The sequence below is a fragment of the Mchenga conophoros genome, linkage group LG15, assembly GCF_057382185.1.
Source record: "Mchenga conophoros isolate Kocher_MC1m ecotype Shallow Benthic linkage group LG15, M_conophoros_male_GT1.1, whole genome shotgun sequence".
NCBI lineage: Eukaryota > Metazoa > Chordata > Actinopteri > Cichliformes > Cichlidae > Mchenga > Mchenga conophoros.
In genome coordinates, this window is record NC_140540.1 from 31133762 (window position 1) to 31145835 (window position 12074).

Below are 12074 nucleotides of genomic sequence, written 5' to 3' on the forward strand. Positions count from 1 at the left end.
GTTTCAGTGTGGTTTAATGTATAAATAATTACTGTAGCCATTTAGTCCATTATTTCTCATTCATTGAAAGCTATCTCTGCACACAATAGTCTTCTCTAACTGAACTGGAATCATGTTCTATACAATGGCATTAATAGGAAATGGACAAACACAGATCTGCCCTTTGTGAGAAGTACCTAATGCAATCTCACGGAAACAAATCACTGATCCAGCCACAACAAGCTGTGTAATAACAAAGCCTCTGCCACTAGCTAAATATTTGATATTTCTAAAATATTCAAGTACAAATATTATTTTTGTTCCTCTAAAGCACTGATAAGGTCATTGCAGCTTCACCTGTACGATATTTGCTGAATTCTTTGTGTCCTGTGTAAATAAACCTCATCAGTAAAACAGGAAGAAGTTTTCAGAAACCGAAACACAACAGCTGAGCAAAAGGCATATTATCAGGTTCAATATTTTACAGCATTTAACACAGTATTTTAATATCAGTTGATACTAATATCAATACCAACTAATTGTATTAGTTGGTATTGATATTGATATTGATATAGGGGCGATCGTGGCTCAAGAGTTGGGAGTTCGCCTTGTAATCGGAAGGTTGCCGGTTCGAGCCCCGGCTCCGACAGTCTCGGTCGTTGTGTCCTTGGGCAAGACACTTCACCCGTTGCCTACTGGTGGTCAGAGGGCCCGGTGGCGCCAGTGTCCGGCAGCCTCGCCTCTGTCAGTGCGCCCCAGGGTGGCTGTGGCTACAATGTAGCTTGCCATCACCAGTGTGTGAATGGGTGGATGACTGAATATGTAAAGCACTTTGGGGTGCTTAGGGACTAGTAAAGCGCTATATAAATACAGGCCATTTACCATTTAATACCACAATGTTATTCAGCAAAAATATCTCTCTTCCTCTCTGTGTGTGTGTGTGTCAGCACAGGAGGTGGTTCCTATTAACTTCTGGACATAAGTAATGGGTGAGGCCTATTTAATTATCAATCAAACAAATGATTGAATGGCAACAGGCCCTAAAGTCATCTCATAAAAGCTTTTACTGTAGGAATACATTGTAGTTGAAATTAACTGATGGTAGCTTCACAGTTTTGATGTTGGTACAGATCCTATTGGCTCTTAAATACTTGCTTTAAATGGTGTTAGTCTGATGCAACACACCCAGCAGCAGTCCTGTTCACTGAAGCCAGAGATCAGAGATTCCCACGATGCAATTTGTCATTAATTGGTAGCAAGTGGCCATATGGTTTATCAAAGAAATGCCTGTAGATATTAAAACACTGGCCAAGTCTTTGAAGACAGAAATGATGAGCCTGGAATAGCACACTGGATACTCAAGGACTTCATATCAAATCAACAGCTTAATATCAAGATCATAGTTGAGGACAAGCACAAACTGAGGTGACAATACTCCATGGATAATTCAAACTGAGAAATGTGATTTTTAGCATGTCAGGTGCCATCTCATGAAAGCAAATTTTGGGATCTTTTTTTGAAGATTGAAAAGAATCAATTCAATTTTATTTAGCACAAAATCACAACAACAGTTGCCAAAAGGTGGTTTATATTGTAAGGTAAAGACCCAACAGGGATACAAAAAGATCATGGTGTAGACTTACTTGGGACCTCTGAATAAAAATGGAACACAGAATAAATTTCTTTCGGGTGTATAACTACCTGTAACAGCATATTATTGTGTTTTCATTGCTTAAAGTTAGTCTACATGGGGTTTCCAGTCCTTTGCACCCTGCACTTGTGATCCTCAAGACTTTTGGTAAAACAGTTCATTCAACTAATGCATAATATTGACTTATTGTTCTTGTTAACCAGTTTTACCCATTAACAAAGACACTAAACTATGTAAAAAAGAAGTTCAAGATTAAAGAAACATGCAGCTGTTATGTCTTAATATCATTTTACCTACACCCACCTAACCAAAGCAACTCAAGATCACTGTATTAGCACTAGATCATTAAAATTAAATTCAGTACTAAAATACTGAACAATCCTCCTTCTTCCAGTTGCTAAGTATTAACACTTTTCTGGCAGAAGCCCCATTAAATACTTATAAACAGATATCTAAATTGGTTATGCCACTACGTACTGCACACTAACTACCTTTAAAGAATAGTTACCGTGAGTCAAAATAGATAAAATACCCAACTTTAGTCTGTCTTTATAAGCTCTGGCTTTGACTACTTGATACAAAGATGCCACGTAAACTAATAGACGAAATAATAAAAACTGATCTTACTTCTATTTTTGCTGGCTGGCAGCAAGATATCAAATCTCGGAAGTCAAGAAAACTTTGAATTTTAATCAGTTTCATTAGTTTCTGCTGGGTAACACACAAGTATTTTTATACTTGTACTATAATTGTGAAACTCATAGAAACTGGTCAGCAATGGAAAAAACTGACAAATATAATCATTAGGGAGCATGATAGGTCAGAGGGAAGTTCCAGATTCTTCTTCCATCCAAAAACATAGTTAATGCTGCCAATCTGGGCCCAGTACACTCTTGCAAAAGACTTTCTTAATCTCAAGAGTTTCACTTCCTGGGTATACGAAAGTTAATACTGAGTAATCCCATGTAATGGGTCACTGAAAAAAAACACATCCAGTCAATTAGCCAACCTGATTGATTACTCTGGTACCATTCCTGAAAATTAACTTGTCTAGATAATGATTAAAATGGGTGGGGTTTTTATTTTATTTTTGTGATTTATTTATTTTATTATTTTTTTTTAGTAAAATAAGCCAAATTGAAAGAAGCAGAACGGGCTAATTTTAATTGCCTTAAACTAAATATGCAAATAGATGATGTAAACATTGGGAATGCAGACTGGTTTATTTTTACAGTGCACAAGCTCGGCATGTGGTGCACTGGGGGACTAAAGAGCCACTCTGCGAGACACATGCTGCTCCTGCTGAATCTGTCAGCCAGTGGCATCCACGTGGCTCCAGCCGGCCTCTGCTGAGACAGCAATCTAGCCAACAAAAGTCTTATCAACTACCACAAACAACAGTCTGACCTCCCCATTGCCCTAAAAACTGCAGAGAACAGACACGCACAGTCTTTTTCTGCCTACAGACCTGTGTTCAATCAAATTCAGAGAAAGGGGAACGATAAATCAACATACAAACTTAACACAGCATGTGATGACTTCAGCATCTTTTAGAACATCCATGGATTTCCTTTATCCACTTCAAATAACTTCTTCAAAGAAGGGGTGATTGTGGGATCAAATCTTTAGGAGGGGCTCAGCCCCCAATCATAATGTAAAGCATATAGTGCATCACAACTGATGTTAATGGTAGATACTGTTTGCAAACATGTTCAGTCCTTTTGGCCTTTGAAAACATCAGTTCAATTTGGTAAACCTTACAGTGTTAGCTTCAAAAAACAATCTCATTAACTGGGATGACCTGCTATAGAGTCTAAGAATGATGAATAATGAATAATCAGTTTTCAATGTAATACACTTGTTTTAGGGTGGACAGTTCAGTTCTCAAATCTAAGGCAAAGGCTCAGTTGTGTTGTCTAGACAATCTGTAGCAAAGCAGATAAGACAAATAATATGCACACTGTTGTTTTCAGTCTCTTTTGGTGTCTTTTCAGTGTTGGTCAAGTTACTTGAAAAAAGTAATCAGTAACTAATTACTGATTACTTCCCCAAAAAGTAATCCCATTACTTTACTGATTACTTATTTCCAAAAGTAATTAATTACTTAGTTACTTAGTTACTTTTTAAAAACACGATTTACAACCTGAATAGGTGATAAGGCAATAGATTTTTCAGCCCAATTCTACTTTTTCTGTATAATCCATCATACAAACTGTAATCAAATGGAAAAGTCTCTTTTTAAAACTTGTTTTATTAGTTTTAATCTTCTAAAAATTTTAATTATATGCAACATTCTCTGACTGGAAGAAATTTGTTTAATATTTAAACCTATTTTCTGCACATTCCAGCACATAAAATAAAATATTTTTTTGTGTTTACACTCACTCTTTCAAATAGATGCAAGTAAAACACAGCAGAAAATAAATAAAATCAAAGACTAGCGGTCCTGTTGCTCTATTTTCACCTGTAAAGCAGGAGTGGGGTAGGCGGAGGTTTGCCCTGGTGCAGGTGAGCCGCAGCAGTCAGTGGAAGAATCCGCAAGTTTCTCTGTGAATTTCCCATTACGTGGTAGCGCACTCGGTGCTTGCTTGGAAGTTTAGGGGTTTTTTTCGCTGTAAAAAGAAGTTTTCTTCCCACAAACAACGGATGCTAATGTTTTTGTCACTTTTTATGGAATCAAACTCAAAATAAGGTCAGTACTTCCACACTTTAAACGCTGCACGCTCATACTCTCTCCCGCACTTGATATATTATCCATTGTTGATCTGCACACAGCTGTTGTCACGAACGTCGCACTTGCTTACGTCACTGTCATGAGACATTCTTGCAAAAAAAATCACGGTTTTAGTAACGCAGCGTTCCTACGGGAAAGTAACAGTAATCTAATTACCGTTTTTGCAATAGTAATCCCTTACTTTACTCGTTACTTGAAAAAAGTAATCGGATTACAGTAACGCGTTACTGCCCATCTCTGGTAGACATCACGCTGTTACTCCATACACCTGGACCAAAAGCAAACTGGTAAAGGAGGGGTTTTCATACAATTCATACAAAGCCTGCCTTTATTCAGCACAGCATGTCAGGTGCAAATGCAAGACTGGAGAATAGATATGTAGTCTGTCCTTTCTAGTGGCAGCCATCCTGTTTGAGCTGTGTTTTGAGTGATATGAATCCTGTTAAATGCTGTCATTAATACCTATTGCTCAGCAATATGTTCATTTAAATTAAATTAAATCTTATTTATATACTGCCAAATCACAACAACAGTTGCCTCAATATGCTTTATATTATAATATAAAGTCCCTACAATAGTACAAAGAAAATAGAAAAAGAAACAAAACAAAAATCAGAGGACCCCCTTAGAACGAGCACTTTGGTGACAGTGGGAAGGAAAAACTCCCTGTAAACAGAAAGAAACCTCCAGCAGAACCAGGCTCATGGAGTGCCAGTGATCTGCCATGACTGGTTGGGGGTGTTCTGTTTAGAATGTTGAAATTATCATCAATGAATTTGGACTACATGTCCACTCTTACCTGTTTCTTTTTTCTGCCTCTCCTCTTGTAAAACAATGCAGCCCAATTTGACTGAAATAGAAATAAAAAAAAAACTTTAAGAAAATAATGTGATATAGTGTGTTTTTCCTTGCCTGGCAACTAGTGATCTGGCAGCAGAGTGCAGAAGCTAAAATGAACAAATACTCTAGCAGTCTGGCCTTTGCTATTTAGATAATAATACAAATACAAATACAAATGGCCTGGTTCTTATATAGCATTCAAAGCACTTTTTTTTTTATCTCATTCAGACAAGCACTTCTTTCCATCAGTTATTCACACTCTGATAATGCATCAGGAGCAACACAGGGTTCTGGACCTTATCAAAAGATACTTTACCATGAAGACTGAAGCAGCCAGGGGTTGAACCACCAGGGTATTCCATTTAGGACACAGCATGCTCTTCCCCCTGAGCCACAAGCATACTGATCAGTAGACCAGAGCAATGACCCTGCAGACCAGAATAATTTGCACTTTTGTAACATTTTGTAATGACAAATCACTCTGCTCTGAGTGTACTGTATCATCATGATGTCAAGAACACATTTAATTCATCTCAAGTTCACTAAATATAATAAGATGATGTCAGATATTACAATATTTTATTATGACTACTATTACTCCTGACACTTAATCCCTAATTTAGGGTTGCTTGAGCACCCCCCAAAAAAGATGTTGCCAATGCTTCAAAGCCCTCAAATCACTAAATGAAAACATTGAACATTGAAATCACACTCTGTGACCTGCTGTTTAGGTGATCACAATGAAAGAGGAAGGTATGTAAATGAAAAATGTTGTAGGTGTTTTGCCTGAGGATAGGCTTAAAGAATGCAGCCATGCCCACTCTTTACATGAAAGGGCCTTTTCCTCTCACTAATGAGAAACACCAACAGCAGTACTGGAATGTGGTGGGCTAGTATTGCTTCCAGCTGATACTCAAGCACATGGACTATGGGCAGAAATCTGTGCCATCAGAAACTGAATTTGAATAAGTTAAATTTGAATTTGAATTGCTCAGACTGAATCTGAATTGTAACTTGAATAAATGCTTTTGAAAACCGAATTTGAATTAGTCTCATTTGAAATTGAATTTATGGTTTGAAAATGATCATCACTAAATTGAAATTGAATTTTATATTTTGAAAATGAATTGATTTGCTTTGAAACTGCATTTTATCCTTTAAAAATTCAGCTCTCGAATAATTTCAGTTTCACTTCTCACCATTCAGTTTCAGTTCTACAATTCAATTTCAGTTCCAAAATTCAGTTTTTTGGAACTTACATCCGGTTCCGGTTCAAGCGCAGATTAATAGAACTACGTTTTACTAGCGGACCGAAAGTGTTACTGACGGGAATCTACAGCATCTTTAGCTGAATTAAGACTTCAGAAGTCATTCGTCATGTCGAATGACCAGCGGATGAACTCTCAGGTTGGTAATAAATGTATTACATGTATAAGAACAAGCGTCATGTTAACAAATGATAGCCGTACGGTAACTTTTATGCTTATTGTAGCTGCTAGCTAAAAACGCTAATTTAGCATAGTTTGCCCTGAATTCAGCTTTGACAAACAAATATGATCGACTGTTTCTAGTAGAATTCCAAAGTTGTCATCTTGTACCCTCTCAGAGTACCCCCTCTGTATGCTTGCAGAGACCCCTACAGTAGGGAAACATGCAAAACGGTGTCCAAACCTTTGTATTTTAGCTTTATTTATGTCTTACACAGCATCCCAACTCTTTAGCTAACTTAATAACTTTAGCTAAAGTGAATAGTTAGTCTAATTCATTAGTGCAGCATTACTGGGTCACCTCTGTTTGAAGTGATATAATGTGATATACAACTATCACTGAAACAGCAAACTTTGTAAATAAGCAAACAACACTTCTCATTCTCTAAGCGTTTGGCCACAGCTGTAGATTACACTATCAGTGCTTATTCACTCTTAACAATAATTACATTTCTAAATTTACTTTGTGCATTTACAGGTAAACAATATCTAATATTTTATCTAAATGACTGCTTTGTCTTTGAAAAGGGTGAAGAGCCTGAGGCCGGTGACAGTCCAGTTCTACTCTAAGTACATCCTTACAGTGGCTCACAGGACAAGGCCACATTCCTGTCCTGCCAGAAGAGAAGAGAAGCTTCAGAGTCTTCATGCAGTTCAACCACACCTGTCATATTCCATATGACAGGGGTCTCAAACTCCAGTCCTCAAGGGCCAGTGTCATGCAACTTTTCCATGCCCTCGAGGACTGGAGTTTGAGACCCCTGCCGTATGGTGTTTATGCTGTTTTCTACCCCACAGTTACAGCATGTCTGACTGCCTGTTCAGCATATGCAAAAATATATGAGTTTAAGCATGTGATGACTAAGGCCTTCCATTATGGTGTTTGTCATCACATGTCACAGACATCTGGATGATCATTTGGAATAAACTAAAAACTAAAAACTTGTTACTTCATCTTATCTTTATTATTGTTCTTATTTTACATTGTTAGGCATTAGGTTTATTTGTAGTAGTCCTTTCCAACTTCTTTCCCTCTTCCATGTTTCTGTGGCAGCTTGTCAGCATCTATTTGGGGTTGGGAGTGGAACAGAAAGTAAGGAAATCCAAAGTGCCATTAAAACCAGGAGAGGTTCTTATATTTCAGAAGAAGGGATTAATTCAAAAGACCTCAATGCCATATTTTATTTAGGAACCCTAGAGAGCACTTTGCAAAATAACACATTCTTATAATTTCACCCTCAGATGAGCCAAGCTACGACTGTCAGGGAAGGTGATGTAGGTACAGAGCATATGAGAGTGGTTAAGTTTGTCTCTTGTCTAGATGAAGGCACAAGAGGGATGGATGGCAAGGCGTAGAGATTCAGTATCTTCAGTCTTCAGTGGACACTCCATTTCTGGCACAAAACACCTGTAACAGATGGTCGATTTAGGAGGTGACCCGACAACTTCAGCCTGTCAAACATATTAATGGAGCAGTATGTTTAAAAATAAAAATAAAAAATCTAATTAAGTAGAATTATTATGGTAGTTAAACACAGTGATAGTTGTATATCACATTATATCACTTCAAACAGAGGTGACCCAGTAATGCTGCACTAATGAATTAGACTAACTATTCACTTTAGCTAAAGTTATTAAGTTAGCTAAAGAGTTGGGATGCTGTGTAAGACATAAATAAAGCTAAAATACAAAGGTTTGGACACCGTTTTGCATGTTTCCCTACTGTAGGGGTCTCTGCAAGCATACAGAGGGGGTACTCTGAGAGGGTCCAAGATGACAACTTTGGAATTCTACTAGAAACAGTCGATCATATTTGTTTGTCAAAGCTGAATTCAGGGCAAACTATGCTAAATTAGCGTTTTTAGCTAGCAGCTACAATAAGCATAAAAGTTACCGTACGGCTATCATTTGTTAACATGACGCTTGTTCTTATACATGTAATACATTTATTACCAACCTGAGAGTTCATCCGCTGGTCATTCGACATGACGAATGACTTCTGAAGTCTTAATTCAGCTAAAGATGCTGTAGATTCCCGTCAGTAACACTTTCGGTCCGCTAGTAAAACGTAGTTCTATTAATCTGCGCTTGAACCGGAACCGGATGTAAGTTCCAAAAAACTGAATTTTGGAACTGAAATTGAATTGTAGAACTGAAACTGAATGGTGAGAAGTGAAACTGAAATTATTCGAGAGCTGAATTTTTAAAGGATAAAATGCAGTTTCAAAGCAAATCAATTCATTTTCAAACCATAAATTCAATTTCAAATGAGACTAATTCAAATTCGGTTTTCAAAAGCATTTATTCAAGTTACAATTCAGATTCAGTCTGAGCAATTCAAATTCAAATTTAACTTATTCAAATTCAGTTTCTGATGGCACAGATTTCTGCCCATAATGGACACTTTCACAGATTTAGAATATCTTTCTGGAAGAGAAGGTTGTAGCATCTCATCCAGATTTGCATGTCCCCACTCATGTGTAAAGTGTGTTTTCTTTGAGGTTCAGAAGCTGCTTGTCCTTTATTAAACTCTATTACACCCTTTATTTTGCAGTTTTCCTGACCATTCAAAGCACTTTAGATTATTAGCCAGATTTAACCAAACATACAGTGCTGTATTCAATACATTTCGTGTATAAACTATTAGTTCACTGTATAAAGTGTTAAGGCCATTAAACACTGAGACATTATGAAAAAGTGACATAAAATGCACTTGTTGTGTAACGTACTGCATTTTTGTGAAAAATTTAAAAAAAGACTCCGTGAAAAAAAAATCAAGGACGAGCTGGTCCTGATTTTTCTGTAAAATGTCAACAACACTGATTGAATTTGACAAAAATAGAAAATCCAAATTACTTTACTATAGTAAAACTGACTAACCACCCTCATGTATTAGAATGCCATCCATCCATCCTCTCCCGCTTATCCTTCTCAGTGTAATTGGAGGGTTGGTTAAATTGTTTTTAATTAAAATAAGAGCTCTCTATCTTTATGCATGATGTCATAAATTACATTAACCAATTAAGTACTTTGGCAAGCTAACCAACAAGCATTTCCACCTTTTTTGCTACCAGTAATTATTGGCAAGCAAGTAAGTTACTGATAGCCAGCTAGCTGCAACTGAGCTAAGCTGCATACATTTAGCCATGCTTATTGTTTATTACACTAAACCAGTGTAAAGTACTGCATTACTTTTAAGAAAAGTGTTCTGTGTAATAATCTGTGCAGTAGTTGCTAGTTTTTGAATAGTGACCCCAACACTGTTCATAACAAAGAGGGGAAATATCTCTAACATGCACAAGCATGTCAAGCATGTCTCAAAGTGGAGTCAATGAGAATCAGTAAGTGATATTAATTGCTAAATTCTTATCAATACCCCCACCCACAATGTAAAATTACTTTGACACCCCTGATTAAATGCATAAAAAATCCTTACAAAAAATAGAGTCAATCTTACATCACTGTTATTAGTTAAACATTAAGAATGAGGTCATTTAATGAAACTGTCCATGAGTTTTTACAGTGTACATTGATAGATGTGGTTAGAGCAGCCTTGGTTTTTCAACATGCCTCTGTGTGAGTATTCAGAAGCTGCTTGTTAACCGGTTAATCCTGAGTAAACAGCCACAGAAGTGAGATCGTGTCAAAAGATGAACACTTGTGTTTATTATCTGATCTCCCCCACCTACCAAACAGCCCCTGCCCTGTTCAAACACATAATATATGCAAATGATAAAACCTGCCACGGGGAACAAGCAGTCACTGCCAGTGAAGTCACCTCTAGTGATAAGATCAGCTTGGTGTTTTACATGCAGGGTGCCTGAATTGCCATCTGTGAGAGTACAGAGGCACACCCAAAACAGAAGGAGATATTCCCTGAACTCTCCCAGCCAGGGCGGGGGACCTGCACAGAGGAAGAAACAAAACGACAGGATCAGGAACCAGCGCCAGATCCACAGTGGGGAGGGGAGGGGGGGGAGACCTGCAATTATACAAGCCAACGGAAACAGCTACCTCTCCCCTCTCCACACAAAACTCAGCCATATGAAAAGATCACATATCCGCATCTTTTGTGTGGGCCCGAGTGTACGGTTCCTATATCTTTTGTATAGGAAGCACATAGACAAATCTCCAGTCTTAGCAGCCAAGTTGAGTCAGGTACAATAGATAATAGCATTTTTGTAATAGTATGAGAAAAGCAGTTTTTACTTGGTCCGATTAAGAGCCTCTTTCTCACTGTGCCCTTGTCCCATTCAGACAGGTCAGTGGGCTCCTCCCTGGTGTTTTGTGCAATGCCATTGACAGGGCTCCATCACTCATTACCTCAAACTTTCCTTCGTTTTCATTGCTGTTCAGATGCCCTCTGGCATTCCTAAGTGGTGTTTGCAAGCATAGCTTCTGGGCTGTACTTAGCAAATCACACAAACAAAAGAAAAACCCAAACTCAAATGTTAACAGTGTTTAAAGCATGCCACAAACTTTACCAACCGTTGTTCTAAATATTACATTCTTGCGAAACTAATTAGTATCAGAAACAATGCATTGTGGGAGACATAATGCATCATAAAAACACAACTTTTGCACAGGTTACTACGTACATTCCCAAATTTAGTTACATATTTTTCATTATCTCACTCTCAACTTCCCCATTTTTAATAGTTCCAGAAACACCTTCCAAATGTCAAAAAATTCCAAAGATCTTTTTCTAACCACATAGGTCAGTTTCTCAAGAACTAAACTTGATGTTACATTGTTTAAACATTGGTCAAAAGAGGGGCCACCAACATTCTTCCAGCAACGTTTGGCCTGGAGTAAGCAAAGGTCAACCATTTTTCTCTCAATATGAGATAAATTACAGTCATCTGAATAAATGCCTAAAATACAGACCGTAGGACTTCGTGGTACAGGGAAGATGTGATCCGAGAAATATATTTTAACACTGAGCACCAAAACTTTTGAATCTCTTCACACTTCCACAAACAGGGGTACAATGAACCTTGGTGATTGGTACACTTATAACATATGTCCAGTATATTAGGATCAAATTTAGTTTTACAGGTAAGACATATGTTCGCATTATCCAGTTAAATTGAATCATTCTCAGTCAGATGTGTGTCTTTAAACATATTTTACTCCACTCAATGGGTCCCCATTGCCCCGTATCCACTCCTGTCACTTATTGTCTGAGGTGACTCTATGCTTCTCAACCAACATGTTATAAAACTGAGAGACCAGTCTTCTACCGAAGCAATTTTTTGTAACGTTTTTTGTAATGTGTTTCTAGGATGGAAAATGAAGGCTGTTGCACTGAATTATTTGATTGAGCCAGGTTAAAACTTCTAAGTTGTAGATATTTGAAGAAGTGTTTCTGTGGTAAATCAAA